A 14281-nucleotide genomic window follows, 5' to 3' on the forward strand; every position below is an offset into this window, starting at 1 on the left:
CAAATTGAATATTAAAATCAAACAGCTCCATGCGAAGGTAGAGATGATTAGAGACAATGAAATGAAATGAGTAATATGTTTAAGTGAGAAAGGGGCATTGTTTTGCCCTGTCATGAACCAGAAGGACGCCATGAAAGCATTCTTCATATGGAGTAGCTGGTGGGACAAACACCACATCTTCTGGTGAGAGAAGCACTGATGATATCAGCAGAACAGTATACAAGGGGACCAAAAAGGAATGGTGAATACAAGCAACGTCCATGCATGTGTGCCCATCCATGACCAAGCCGTTCTACCCATCTGCTTGTGAGACTAATTAGACAGACTTTCAGGATTTTATTTATGCTTTTCAGTTTTCTGTATTAGAAGATTTCACACACTATATTTGGCCTACAAAAAAAAATATTTTAGAATGTAATTTCAACTCATTTGCATAAACTATATTAAAAGAGATTTTTGATTCATCCAACTTATGATAACTTGAGTGTGTTTTAGAGTATAAGAGAAAGGTATTAAGAAACACAATTTTTAATAATATGTTATTGATCAAGATATGAACAGACATGATATAAAATTGTTTCAATGAATGAACTTAATACTCAAAAAATTAAAAGCAAACCTTAGGCAGGAAAATATATTCAGTGTGGGTGTTAGTTAAGCAAAAACTTAAAATAATTGTTTTCTGTGAAATAAATTAGTGATATCTGAAGCACAGAAACATGATACAAAATTTCCATGGCATGATTCCAAATTAATTTCTCTTTAAGTAAGAGATTGGAAGCAATATGAAGCCAAAATAGATGAAGGTAGAGACTTGTAAATTATTAGCAAGATTTACAATATCTCTTAAAACTTTTCAATGGGGAATTCATAAATTTTCTGGGAATCATTTGAGATAATTAAATAGAAAACTGAAGGGGGGTGGGAAGAATACACAAATGATAATCACAATATAAGAGTACTTAATGAAGAAAATGAATTATAAAATATTTAATATGTGAAAAAATTGAGTGTAAAGGGGTTTAAATGATATAATAAAATTATTCAAAAAGAAGAGCCAAGTGTGTGGGGTGTGTGGACATATATTATAATCACTGTAAACAAGTTTGTTGTTTCATGTAGGGTGGTCTGGATTATTGGACTTGCTCATCAAATGACATTTGATTAGAGACATAAAGGGAAGTCCATAGACTTTTATATTCCAAAGAGTGATTTACTATAAATGAATTTAAAAGTAAAATTTGAAAAGAAGAATAAGAGAACAATGTTTTTTGCTTTAGATCAAGCCTTTGCCAGATAGTTTGAACGTCCAAGATCCTCTGCTCCTATACAGGAGGAAAAATGTTCATCTGCTGTTGCTGCTTTGGATAAGCACATACACCACTTTAACTGATACAAGCAAGTAATTAGAAAGCAGATGAGATGCAAATAGAATGATCTGGGGAGAGTCAGACTCAGTCTGAAAGGCAACTTGAAGAGGTTTGACAAAAAAGAAGACTTTGGAAATTAGCAAGGAAATACTATTTAACTTGCACTTACAGCATTCCTACTTTATATTGGCCCATTCCTGTATTGAAGGCCAACAAAGAGAGAAGGAAGACCACAAAAGCTACATATTAGAGAATTTGGGTAAGTAATCTATAAATAAATCAGGCTGCCAGAGACCTGACTTCTGGCTTACAAGTGGTGAAAGGTACCAATCCTATGAAGACGGCCTGATGAGATTCTCCAGTGGATTCAATTTGGAACACAGAGAATAAGAGAAGAACTGTGGATTGTCATCAAAGGTTTAACCTTGAGAAATTTAAAGCATGGTAAGGTTGTTATGTCCTGAATGTGAAAGTCTGCAGAAACAGTAGCCTTCAAACAAAAATTCCCTGAGTTGTATTTGCGTTGCATCCATTTGATCCATCTTTGGGTTCTCAAACGATGCTAAGGAGGTAGACTTTTAATGCAACATCCTGATAAAGACATAAATATAGCAATCATTAGTATTTACGGTCAGTTATATGACAAGATTACCTATAAAATGAGGAAACATAGGTGTAGTCGGATATTTCTCTGGTCCCCCCAGGCCCTCACAGTCACGTGGCCCACTTATAAAATAATCACTCAGAAGCTTATATTAATTATAACTGCTTGGCCATTAGCTCAGGCTTATTACTGACTAGCTCCTACACTTAACTTAACCCATAATTCTTATCTATGTTTAGCCATGTGACTTGGCACATTTTCTCAGTTCTGCCTTGACATCTTGCCTCCTCTGTGTCTGGCTGGCAATTCCTGACTCAGCCTTTCCTCTTCCCAGAATTCTCCTTATATTTGCTTATCCTGCCTATACTTTCTGCCTGGCTACTGGCCAATCAGAATTTTATTTATCAACCAATCAGAGCAACACATATTCACAGCATACAGAATGATATCCCACAGCACTTCCCCTTTTCTGTCTAATCAAAAAGGAAGGTTTTAACTTTAACATAGTAAAATTACATATAACAAAACAGTTATCAAGCAAGAATTACAGTTATAATATCTAGTCTATTTGTATTTGGCAAAATTAAAGAAAATATTCTATCATCTATCCTATATTTGTGAATCTAAAGTTTCATATCTAATTTATCTTTTATCATAATCAAGGAAAATTACAATTACAACTATCTAGTCTTCAACTACATCAAAGACCCCAGAAGGATATAATATTACCTAAGTAAACAGGAAGAACATTGTAAGCAACTTCCAAAAATCTATAATGACAGAGACAGCTGGCTGCCTATCACCCAAAGTCCCACAATGTTGGGGAATCCCTCTTCAGCCTATAGTTCTAGAGTCTTTCAGTCTCTTCTCCCTGTGTCCTGTAGAATATTTTGCAGTCTCCTTGGCAAAGCAGGAATCTAAAGGTTCATTTGGCCTTGCAAAGTTCAGTGGTCACTTTCCCATGGGTCCTGTATGTCCATTTGATAAAACATTTTCTCAAGCAGTCCAGGCAAGAACAGTTTCTTGCCCAAATGGCTGTTTTTGCCAAGAAGAAGATAAACTCCATATGGAGTGTCTTCAAAGTCCATCTTCCTCTTTGAAGTAAATCAGTGCTGCCAGAAGCAGATGTGTCTCATTGTCCAGGAAAGTCTAAGTTTTTAAAACATTTTAAATGCCATATTCTGCAGGCCTTTGAAGTGTTTGAAGATTACCTACCTAACTGAAATATATCTATGTATACCTAGAAAACTTAAAAACATGACTATAAGTTTGATTGTCATAGATGACTAACCATTAATCAATACTTCTCAAATACACATTACAATTTCAAATGAGTTGCACAAACAAAATACTTTAAGCAAGAGTAGAAATATACATTCAGTATAACAAAATTAACTTTAAATTTAAAACAATAAACTAAAATCCATAGCAATGTAAAACATTTTTAAACAAGTTGTTACTCTGTAAAAATAGATTCAATAATCTATCCTTTCACCCTATAATATCTATAATATCCCTTTTCTACTTTAGAAAGAAATTGCATTTATAATAAACCCCCATTAAATAAAAATAAACATTTATAAGTAATATTTTGGGAATTTGGCAATAGCTTCTCATGCTACTTCCTGATGGATGGGAGCACTGACAATCTATGGGGATCCTGAGAAAATTAAGAATTATGATCAAGTCTTGACTGGAGTAGTCTGAGAGGATGCATTGTCTGAGCCAGTTGCCTTGAAGCTGATCTGGATGTTGGAACATTTGCAGACCTCTCAGGGGGTCTTCCTTGATCAAACCATATTAGCCTGAAAGCAATCCACAGGTTCTCATCTTCTGTGGAAACAAAAGCAGAACCTCTTCTCCAAAGCAACATACCCTTAGACACAAATTTTGAAATCAAGATACTTTTAAATATACATATTGATTTAACTCAGCAGATTTCATAATCAAATGTCTCTCTGCAGTTAAAAATCCCAAAGACAACACATCCCAGATTCTCTGTGTAATATCCATCTTTATGACTTATTTTTTTATATTACATTTACTGTCTCTTTAAAGACTTTATTTTTTAAAACTATTTCTTTATATAACTGTCAATATTCATTTTCCTCTCTCTTCCAAGCCTACATACAATTTTATGCACACTCTAAACCATTTAAAGTCTTATTACATCTGAATCTGCCTTATTGTGGATCTATTGTTTAAACTGCAGTGGCTAAGCTGGGCAGTGGTGGCACACGCCTTTAATCCCAGCATTCAGGAGACAGAGGCAGGTAGATCTTTATGAGTTAGAGGCCAGCCTGGCATATAGAGTGAGTTCCAGGAAAGGAACAAAAGCTACACAGAGAAACCCTGTCTGGAAAAAAACAAAAACAAACAAACAAAAAATACTTCAGTAGTTAGTACTGAAGCGGTGGCCTTGGCTGCTGTCTCCGCCCACTTTGGCTTCCCAATATGGTGGTGGTACATTTACCTCTAGCACTGAGAGCTATGTGTACCACCAACTTCTGGAAGCAGTGGGTCTATGCCTCCATCAAAGCAGAGTGCAGTCCAGAAAACTTTTTTTTTTTTTTGTCTGTACCAGCAAAAGCTAAATTTGCCACACAGTGCACTGCATGGATTGTAGGAACCTCTGTGTAACTCAGCAAGAATCTGCCATGCTTTAGCTCCAGTCCAAACAGTAGAAACCTACAAAGGCCAGGGGACACGTCACTGTACCTCAGTCCACCATGAGCCATGTGAGCTAGAAAGGTGCTCTTAGCTACATTTATAATCTCTACTTAAGCTCTCTCAGGTTTTTGGTGGAAACTCTTGCCACCACGTCTGGGCGCCATTTGTAGGTTACTCCAGTTCTACCAGGCCCCAGCGGTCTTGTGGTCTGTTTATAAAATAATCACTCAGAAGCTTATATTCATTATAACTGCTTGGCCACTAGCTCAGGCTTATTACTGACTAGCTCCTACACTTAAATTAACCCATAATTCTTATCTATGCTTAGCCACATGGCTTGGCACCTTTTCTCAGTTCTGCCTTGACATCTTGCTTCCTCTGTGTCTGGCTGGTGACTCCTAACCCAGCCTTCCTCTTCCCAGAATTCTCCTCATCTGCTTATCCTGCCTATACTTCCTGCCTGGCTACTGGCCAATCAGAATTTTATTTATCAACCAATCAGAACAACACATATTCACAGCACACAGAACCACATCCCACAGCACATAGGGGAAAGAAGACGTGTGAAGATAAATAAATCATTTATTTCTATCTTTAGAGATCAGATCAATAAAAAGGATACATCAAGATGATGCATGAAGAAAGAGAACAGCAAGGGGAAAGTAAGTCAGGAAACAAAGCAGCCAACTGATTAGATACTGCCTTTTCATTTATTCATTTGTTTTTCACTGAGAATTTAGAACAAGCATATGGCATGTTTTGGTCAAATTCACCCTCTTCCCTCAACCTTCAACTCCTCCCTTTTCTCCTCAACCACTTTCTCCTTTCAATTTCACGTGTTCTTTCATTTTTAACTGAGTCTACTTGTGCTGACTGTATGTTCCTTTTGTGTAGGACAATACTTGGAGCCTTGACTGCTTCTCAGGATCCACATCACTGAAGAAAACTGATCCTCCATTGTAATTGTAATTCTTGTTTGTTATATGCAATTTTACTGTGTTAAAGTTAAAACCTTCCTTTTTGATTAGACAGAAAAGGAAAGTGCTATGGGATGGTCTGTATGTTGTGAATCTATGTTGCTCTGATTGGTTGATAAATAAAATGCTGATTGGCCAGTAGCCAGGCAGGAATAGGCAGGATAAGCAGACAAGGAGAATTCTGGTAAGAGGAAGGCTGAGTCAGGAGATGCCAGCCCACCATTCATGGAGCAGTATGTAATGGCACACAGGTAAAGCCACAGAAACTATGGTGACATATAGATTAACAGAAATGGGCTGAGTTTAAATGCAAGAGCTAGCCAGTAGGAAGCCTGAGCTAATGGCTGAGCAGTTTTAATTAACATAAGCCTCTGTGTGTTTACTTGGGTCTGAGCGGCTGCAGACTGTGTGAGAAACAAAAACTTTCAGCTACACTCCATCCCATAGCAGCCATCAACTGCCTCTTCCATCCCACAACAGCCATCAACTGTCAATAGTTCCTCATTTCGGGGGAGGGTGGACTTCATGAGCCCCCTTCCCATCCATACTTGATCTTGTACACACATTCATAGCAACTGTAAGTTCTACATGAAGCATGGTCATTTATGGCTGATACTGTTTTGCTAAACATAACTATCTCTGGCTGTTAAAATCTTTCTGCCTCAGTATTCTTTAGCTGCCTTTATGAAATAACAATTAACAAAAAATAGAGCTATGAATGTGAAAGAGAGTGGGGAGGGCTATGTGGGAGAATTTGAATGGAAGAAAGGAAACTGGGAACTGACATAACTATATCATAATCTCAAGTATAAAAGAATTTATTTCTAGAAATCTTCTGTTTCTTTTTTCTAATGATACCTTTTCCTTGAAGGGAAATGATGTGATATGACAAGATGGCCAGCCTCTCCCCTGCTTTGAGTCACATGGATTCTGATCCCCTCAGTGCTGTGTGTTCTAGCCCTGATCATTGTGTTCCATGAAAACAAAGATATTGTTTTATACTAATACACTTAATAGAATAAATACAATAAAAATTATTGCCAAGGGGATGGAGAGAAAGCTTTGTGGTTTAGAGCAATTGCTATTCTTCCAGCAGACCACAACCCCGAACAGAGAAATGACACCTTAACCTTATTCCAAACTAGCCCTATAGTTCAAATACATCCACTGGAAAAAAATGGGAGAACACTGTTTTTAACAAGTTACATCTACAAAAAGATTAATATCTGGAATATGCAATGAATTGAAAAAAAACATAAACACTTTTTTCAAAAAAAATGAAAAAAACAAACAACTTGAATAATAAATGGTCTAATGAAATCAACATATAGTTCTCAAGAGATGATATACAAATGCTGACATGCATAGGAAAAGATGATTCAATTTCCTCAGTCATCAAAAAATGCAAATCAAAATCATACTGAGATTTCTTCTCACCCCAAACAGAATGGCTATCATTAGAAACACAAATGCTGGCAAGCATGTTGGGGTGGGGGCCCCTTACACACAGCTGGTGGGAATGCAAATTGATCCAGCCACTGCCAAAATCAGAAAGGAGTTCTACAAAAGTGCTTATACTAGAAATGCCATATCGCCCAGTTACACCACTTCTGGTTTTATCAGTTAACACATTGAAGGTAACCTCGAAGGTACCAAAATCCATCAGTGTCCCATTAAGGAATGAAACATAGTACTTCTTCATGGGGTAATTTGAACCAAAGTGAGCCTAAATGTTAATTATTATCCATTTCTCACCCTATGTATTCTGTCTATCTGTAGTCGGTGGTTGTTAGCTTATCTCTTGTCTATCTGTTGTAAAGAAAGAAAGACTGACAGTCTAGCCTAATCATAAGCTCTAAACCAATGAAAAACTTTGTCTTTAAGAAGGTGGACTACATTTTTAAGGATGACACATGAGCTTGTTCTCTGGCTTATAGGTGTATGCAAATACACATGCATGTTCAAACATGCTCCCTACCTAGCCACAATGCTCAAACTGCACAACCTTCTAACATACATATTCAAACATGTATTAAAAAAGAAATATTTTTGGTTGTGAGCCTAGCCTTTAACGGGCGGTGGTGGCGCACGCCTTTAATCCCAGCACTTGGGAGGCAGAGCCAGGCGGATCTCTGTGAGTTCGAGGCCAGCCTGGACTACCAAGTGAGTTCCAGGAAAGGCGCAAAGCTACACAGAGAAACCCTGTCTCGAAAAACCAAAAAAAAAAAAAAAAAAAAAAAGAAATAAATAGTATACTGTCATTGGAGTAACTAATGGATGGTTAAACTTAATAATTCAGACAAAAGAGCACAATTAATGAATTATATCTTTAGGTAAGACAGGGAAGATGGGGTCTAATAAGCTTGACTTCTCCATACCATTGCAAGCAGATTGTCCCAAACAGGAAGATGAGCACACTGTAGTAGTACAGTAGTACCATATATATTACCATGAAAATATATATATTCAGGAAACCAACAAGAATTTCATAACTGAGGATATATTATATGTATGAAAGATAATCAAGTTTCTTTTTAAAGCCAGTGATCATGAATTGCAAGATAAGATTTTTAGTTATGGTTTCACTTACTCTTTGTAGGTAGTAGGTTTTAGTATGGTTGGTGGCAAGGAGGATAGCATGTGGGCAATGTAATTAAACATGTTTCCAAATGAATTCCAAATAGAATTCCAAATCCCAGTGGAATATGAATTCTGATATTGAGGATAAAGCTGGATAAAAAAGGGAAAATGAAAACCTTTAGAAACATCTCTATTTGTTAACAAGCCATGTCATATATTATTATTATATTTATTAGATTATCTCTGATGGTCTTCATTCTCTGACATTATTTTAGCATTGTATTATAATTAAGATTGTAAAATTCACATATAAACTTGGGAGTGTGGCTCAATGGAAGCATGCTCCTAGCAAGTACAAAAGGCTCTGGGTTCAATCCCTATCTCAACAAAAACAAAGAAAAAAGCAAAACTCTGCATAGAGTGTGCTATATGAGACTGTTTCCTTTCACAAACACTGCTTTTCTTGGCTTCTGTGATAGGTAACATTTTCTAATGGTATAGGAGTAAAATGTTGCTTTAGTGGACTCTTAGCAAAAGAAACAAATTGTTATTGCTTGTGAATAATGTTTAAATGTATTTATTACTATTTATAATATATAGAAGCATATTGCTCAATGGAAGTATTTTCTAATATTGTTGACTTAGTCAATGTTCTATTGCTGTGAAGAGACATCATGACCACAGTAACTCTTATAAAGGAAAACATTTAAGCAGGGCTTACAGTTTCAGAGGTTTAGTTCATTCTCAACACGGTGTGGAGTATGACAGCACACAGGCAAACATGATACTGGAGAAGAAACTGAGAATTCTATATGTGGATCCCAGGCAGCAGGAAGAGCGAGGTACTGGGCCTGGCTTGTAAACCTCAAAGCCCACTTCCCAGTGGCATACCTCCTCCAACAAGGCCACACCTCCTAATTCTTTCACTCTCTAAACATTCAAATTACTTCCTACAGAGCCATTCTTATTGAAACCACCATGGTTGTGCCTAACATAATTTCTCATTTGAATCAGTTTTAATAATGGTTTTTAGTTGATAATCACTCAGTAGACTACTGGTAGCCCAGCATCTCATTTACCTACTGAGAAAGAATTCACAGTAAATAAGTAAATCAATTATAGTTTTTATTAGTAGGCTCGATGGAAAATATGTAGTCCATAGCATAGTAGTAAATAATCAGCTAAAACATGTTAATTTTTCTTTTTGTAGTATGCTTCATGGTGATGGAGTTATTTCTGTTCCTTTTGCTGATTAAGTAAAGCATTAGTGTAAAAATCACATCTGCTTTTTCTTGCTTCATGTCTTCATATCACATCTTCACTTCCCACCGCAGAAATGCTGCCTTAGAATTTGCAACATGGTCATAAAATGTCTAAACATAGGCATCAAATTTGTGCTGGCACAGCATGCATGCTTGCAAATTCCATATATAAGCTGTTGAAGTTTGGAAATGATGTGGTAATTACAACCTCACCAGAGGCCAGAGAGAAACCTTTATCTGGAAAATACAGTAAATCACATTTTGATATAAGTAGTTCTTAATACAGTCAGATCTCTAATTACTTCCTGCCTGTCTGCCTACCTGCAGATAAAACTTCTATCTAGGTCAGTATGAATTATTTGGAGTAAAAGGAGAGAAAACCACAACTCAACAACTGTCCTCACAAAACAAGAACACAGAAAGAAGCAAAAAATAAAAAGAAGACAGAACACAAGAGCTTACTTTTAAAAATAAAATTCACACTTAAGTAGAATAAGATGTCTATTTTCGAAAACCTTCCTAACTCAACAACACTGAAAAGTAAACAAATTAAAATATGTGATTTGAATAATTACATTTCAATAAAAGGAAAAAATATTTTACTGAGATGGACTTCTGAACCTGAGATAGAGGAGTTCTAACCACTTCACCTTTCTGGGAACAGTAACCTTGAATTCCAAAATTGTATAGAGAGAATTTCGCACACCTACAGGACAGAGTTCCTCCTTGTTTATACAGATTACAAATTGAAATCCCAAGGCTTAAACTCATGATCTCTGAGTGGGTCATTTCATTTTCTCTGTGCTTAATTGGACAAGTAGAAAGGAGTTGTTGAGTATAATAAGCAATACAATGTGTAAACTCCTAGGATGATTATGGGCTACATCAATGGGCAATATTCAGTCTTGATCACTCTCATATGGAGATCTACATATGCTGTAAACAAAAGCCCTGGCACATTAGGTTTTTTTTTTTTCCTAACAGTAAGTGTATGAAGCAGCTGCTGTTTGCATCTATAGGATTAACATTAAGAAAAAAAAATGCAGTTCCAGAAAGATAGAGTCACTTGTCAAAGCACTCTGGAATTAAATAGCTGAACTGAGTGAGGGATAACCCCAAGTTGATGGATTTTAGAACTGCAGAAGTCCTTTAAAAACACAAATTCATACAAAATTCTAATTTGCCCTTTTTAAATAACATCGCAGCAATTATAGTGTTAACCAGAATGATATCGACTACCAAAATTTCTTTCTTGCATCCTTAAAAAGACACAAAAGATCTGAGTAGATTAGAAAATGATGTTTCGTTTTTTACTTCAGGCCCCTTGAGGCAGCGATCAAAGGAGAGGAAGAAATAAAACCTGTGTTCTAGGTCATCTTCTGCCTCAAACAATTCTGCACACATTGAAAACTTGACAAAACCAAAACCCAAATTGCCCCAGCAATTTTTATCCATTTATTCTTAAAGAAAATGTATTCCTAAGCAATTCAAATCTTCACTTGTCTAATTCAACTTATCAAAATCTTTCTTCAGGCTATGTATTGTTATGGGATATGTCTGATGATTCTTTAAGGAAATAAATGTATTGGTTTTAAGAGAATCAGAAGTCACAGAAATGTGATCTAAATGTGTTTATACACAGTCTAATGTTTGGAATTTGATCTCATAAACAAAAGTAGCTATATTTTATTTGTGACAAATTTATTGAAAATAACTATGCTATTAATAATGACCATTATTAATTAAGTACTATATTATGATCAATACCTATATTATCACTAATTGTAAGATTTCTAAGACTTCTGTTTCTGTAAATTCCTTTAAATTTGTTTTATGGGTATCTCTCCAATTTTTATAACATTATAGAAATATATTTAGTAGATTAAACATAAAATTTTATGGTGGTTAAAATTGACTTAATTGTTTAATGATGTGTTTAAAGTTCTACACATACTTTCAATAGTATATTTCACTAAAATTATTTCTCCCTGGGAATATAAACAATTGATCATTTCCTATTTAGTTATCCTGTACTTTATACAAGACATACAGAATGTCTTCAAACTCAGCAGGCCTGGCTTGAGGAATTCATTTATCACTTGCCCAGTAATTCTGTGTTTACCATTGCAATAATCCTACTCTTTGCCAAAAATGACAGTGGGGCTAACACTGGGTGGGAAAATAGATACCATTAAAGCCTTCAAAATATTTGCCATCTGTTTGGAAATATAAATACTATGGAAATGAATATTAAGAATATTCTATTTTTGACAAGACCTCTCATGTGAAAGATAAATTAAAATTGTTTAATTTATTTTATATGTCACCTAGTCTTCATGGGTATACCTCTGCATGTTCTCTTCTGCCACATGAACAATACAGTCTTGCTTCTATGTCCTGTATAGTCATTTTCTCTGTTCCTGGTAATGGCCCTAAGATGTAATTTTTACCCACTAGAATTCAGAAAAGACTATTTAGCATAACCTTGATGATAAATAATTTTAAGTCTCTTGGAATATTTGTAATTGGACTTAGCTTTCTTCTCATCAGTTCTATGATAAGGATGAACCCCACATGGGCTCCCAACAGTAAGCATTGACACCTAGCCATAAGTAAGCTATCTTAGAGCTCAGCTGCCTGAGTCTTCAGGAGACTACTACCCCATCTGCCACATTGCCACAATGACAGGGAGACCTTGAATGAAAGCACCCAGCTTTTCACATCTATCTTCTCTCCTTCACCTCTAGTACTGTACTATTTTTGTATTATTCTGTAGTTCCTAACTGTTGGGAAAGATACTTATTGTTGTGTTAGATGGGAATGTATCCACTACAAATGTGAAGGTCAGGTAGAAACTGGTGTTAGTTAAACACAGAATTCCATGGCTTCAAAAACTGAAAGTCTGTTTACATATCCCCCAACACCAGGCACAGAGGCACTTTTGAGAATACAATCTTGTCCTTTCTCTTCCATCTCTTTGCTGTTTCATCCATGCTGTTTTAATTCATCCCTTATTTCACAGACTCACACTGCTGACTCTGGATCACAATCTAGCAGCTAGCTTTCCAACTCCCACAGGTAAAACTGTTTCTGTTTTCCAGTACTTTCATCCAAAATCCCTGATTGTTTTTTTCTGACTAGGTTTGAGAAATAAGCTGATACATCACTGCTAACGACTTCTAGATAAGCTTGCCCAAACCATGTCCTGAGCCATAGAATCTCACATAAATATAAAATAGTCTTTCTGGCCAGGTAAGTAAATAGAAATCCAGAAAATTTACTGCAAGTACAGAAAAATAAAGTCAGTATTTCGTGAAGGAAGGTAAAGCTGTTTGAATAATACAGGTATGCACTAAATATTTGAAGTTACTTACACTAAAGTAGTTTCAGTGTTTATTTGATATTCAAATTTAGCTGAACATCCAGTTATGCTGTTTGATAAATATGGCAATATCGTTAGAGATAATATTTTACAACGTAATGAGTTAATCTTCCCAAGAAAGTTAATGAGCATTTCCTAAGTAGATATCCATAATTAAAATGATTATAAATAAATATTGACCAATAATAATATGAATGACATTTTATATACAATAACTATCCATTTAAGTCTTTTATTCTCTTGAACTGAATTGTATATATAGTATGAAGTAGAGTCCAGGTCATTCATAACTCTGAGACTCTGGTAGCTTTTCTAATATAACATTGGATATCAATGGATGCTGTAATTGTGGGGGTTGGGAAAGTATTGCCCAAAGGGAAAAACAAAACAAAAAAGGGAAAAGCAAAACAAAACAAAATGAAAAGAAAAACAACTATAATTTATTTCATTTCAGATAGGTAGGGAGAAGAAATTCTAGAGACCAAGTGAATATATAAGACAGTGACTACAGTTAATACGGATATAGTCTATTCTTTAAAAATGCTAATAGAACAGATGTTACACATTCTTACCTCTAAAAAATGCCTAAGATAATGTCTTCACTATGTGGCTAGGTTTAGAGAATGCACTGTGGTAGCTGGAATGAGAATGGTCTCCCATAGCCTCCTATATTTAGATACTTAATCCTCAGCTGAACTATTGTTTAGAAAGGATTTAGAGGTATGGCCTTGTTGGAGGGGTTTGTCACTGGGAGTAGGCTTTGAAGTTTCCGAAGCTCAAGGCAGGACCAATGTCTCTTGCTTTATACCTGCTGCCTGTGGATCAAGATACTGCTTTCAGCTACTTCTCCAGCACCATGCCTGCCTGCCTGCTATCATGCTGTTCACCATGGTGATGATGGACTAACCCTCTGAAGCTATAAGCAAGCCCCTCAACTGAATGCTGTCTTTTATGAGTTGACTTGATCATGGTGTCTTCTCACAGTAATAGAACCATAACTAAGATATTCACTATGTGCACATATTTCAGAATATATGTTACCTAAGTGCATTCATTTTTATCAGTTAACTAAAACTAAAATAGGAAATGAAAATATTCACAATATTTTCATATAAAAATTCATTTAATTTTATAAAGCACTTTGAAATGAATAGTTTCACTATCCTTATACAAAAGAGGAAATTGGGATAATTAATAAGTTAAACACAATTCGAAGAAAGAGACTGAAGCTTAGATATAAGCAGGTCTGTGCTTGCTGAGACTCTTCCAGCTAATTGTTTTCTAGTTTTGTGTCCACTGCACTTCGTGGGTAGCAAAGCTTTCCTGGTGGAATACATTTCACTTTTCATTTTGCTTAGATTTTCCAAACAAGCTTTCTAGGCCTTCCACTTAAATATATACTTGTTCTCTGCAGCTGAATTCCAAATGTAGTGTCA

Source organism: Peromyscus californicus, unplaced genomic scaffold (assembly GCF_007827085.1).
Source record: "Peromyscus californicus insignis strain IS unplaced genomic scaffold, ASM782708v3 Scaffold_6__1_contigs__length_162567912, whole genome shotgun sequence".
NCBI classification, from domain to species: Eukaryota; Metazoa; Chordata; class Mammalia; order Rodentia; family Cricetidae; genus Peromyscus; species Peromyscus californicus.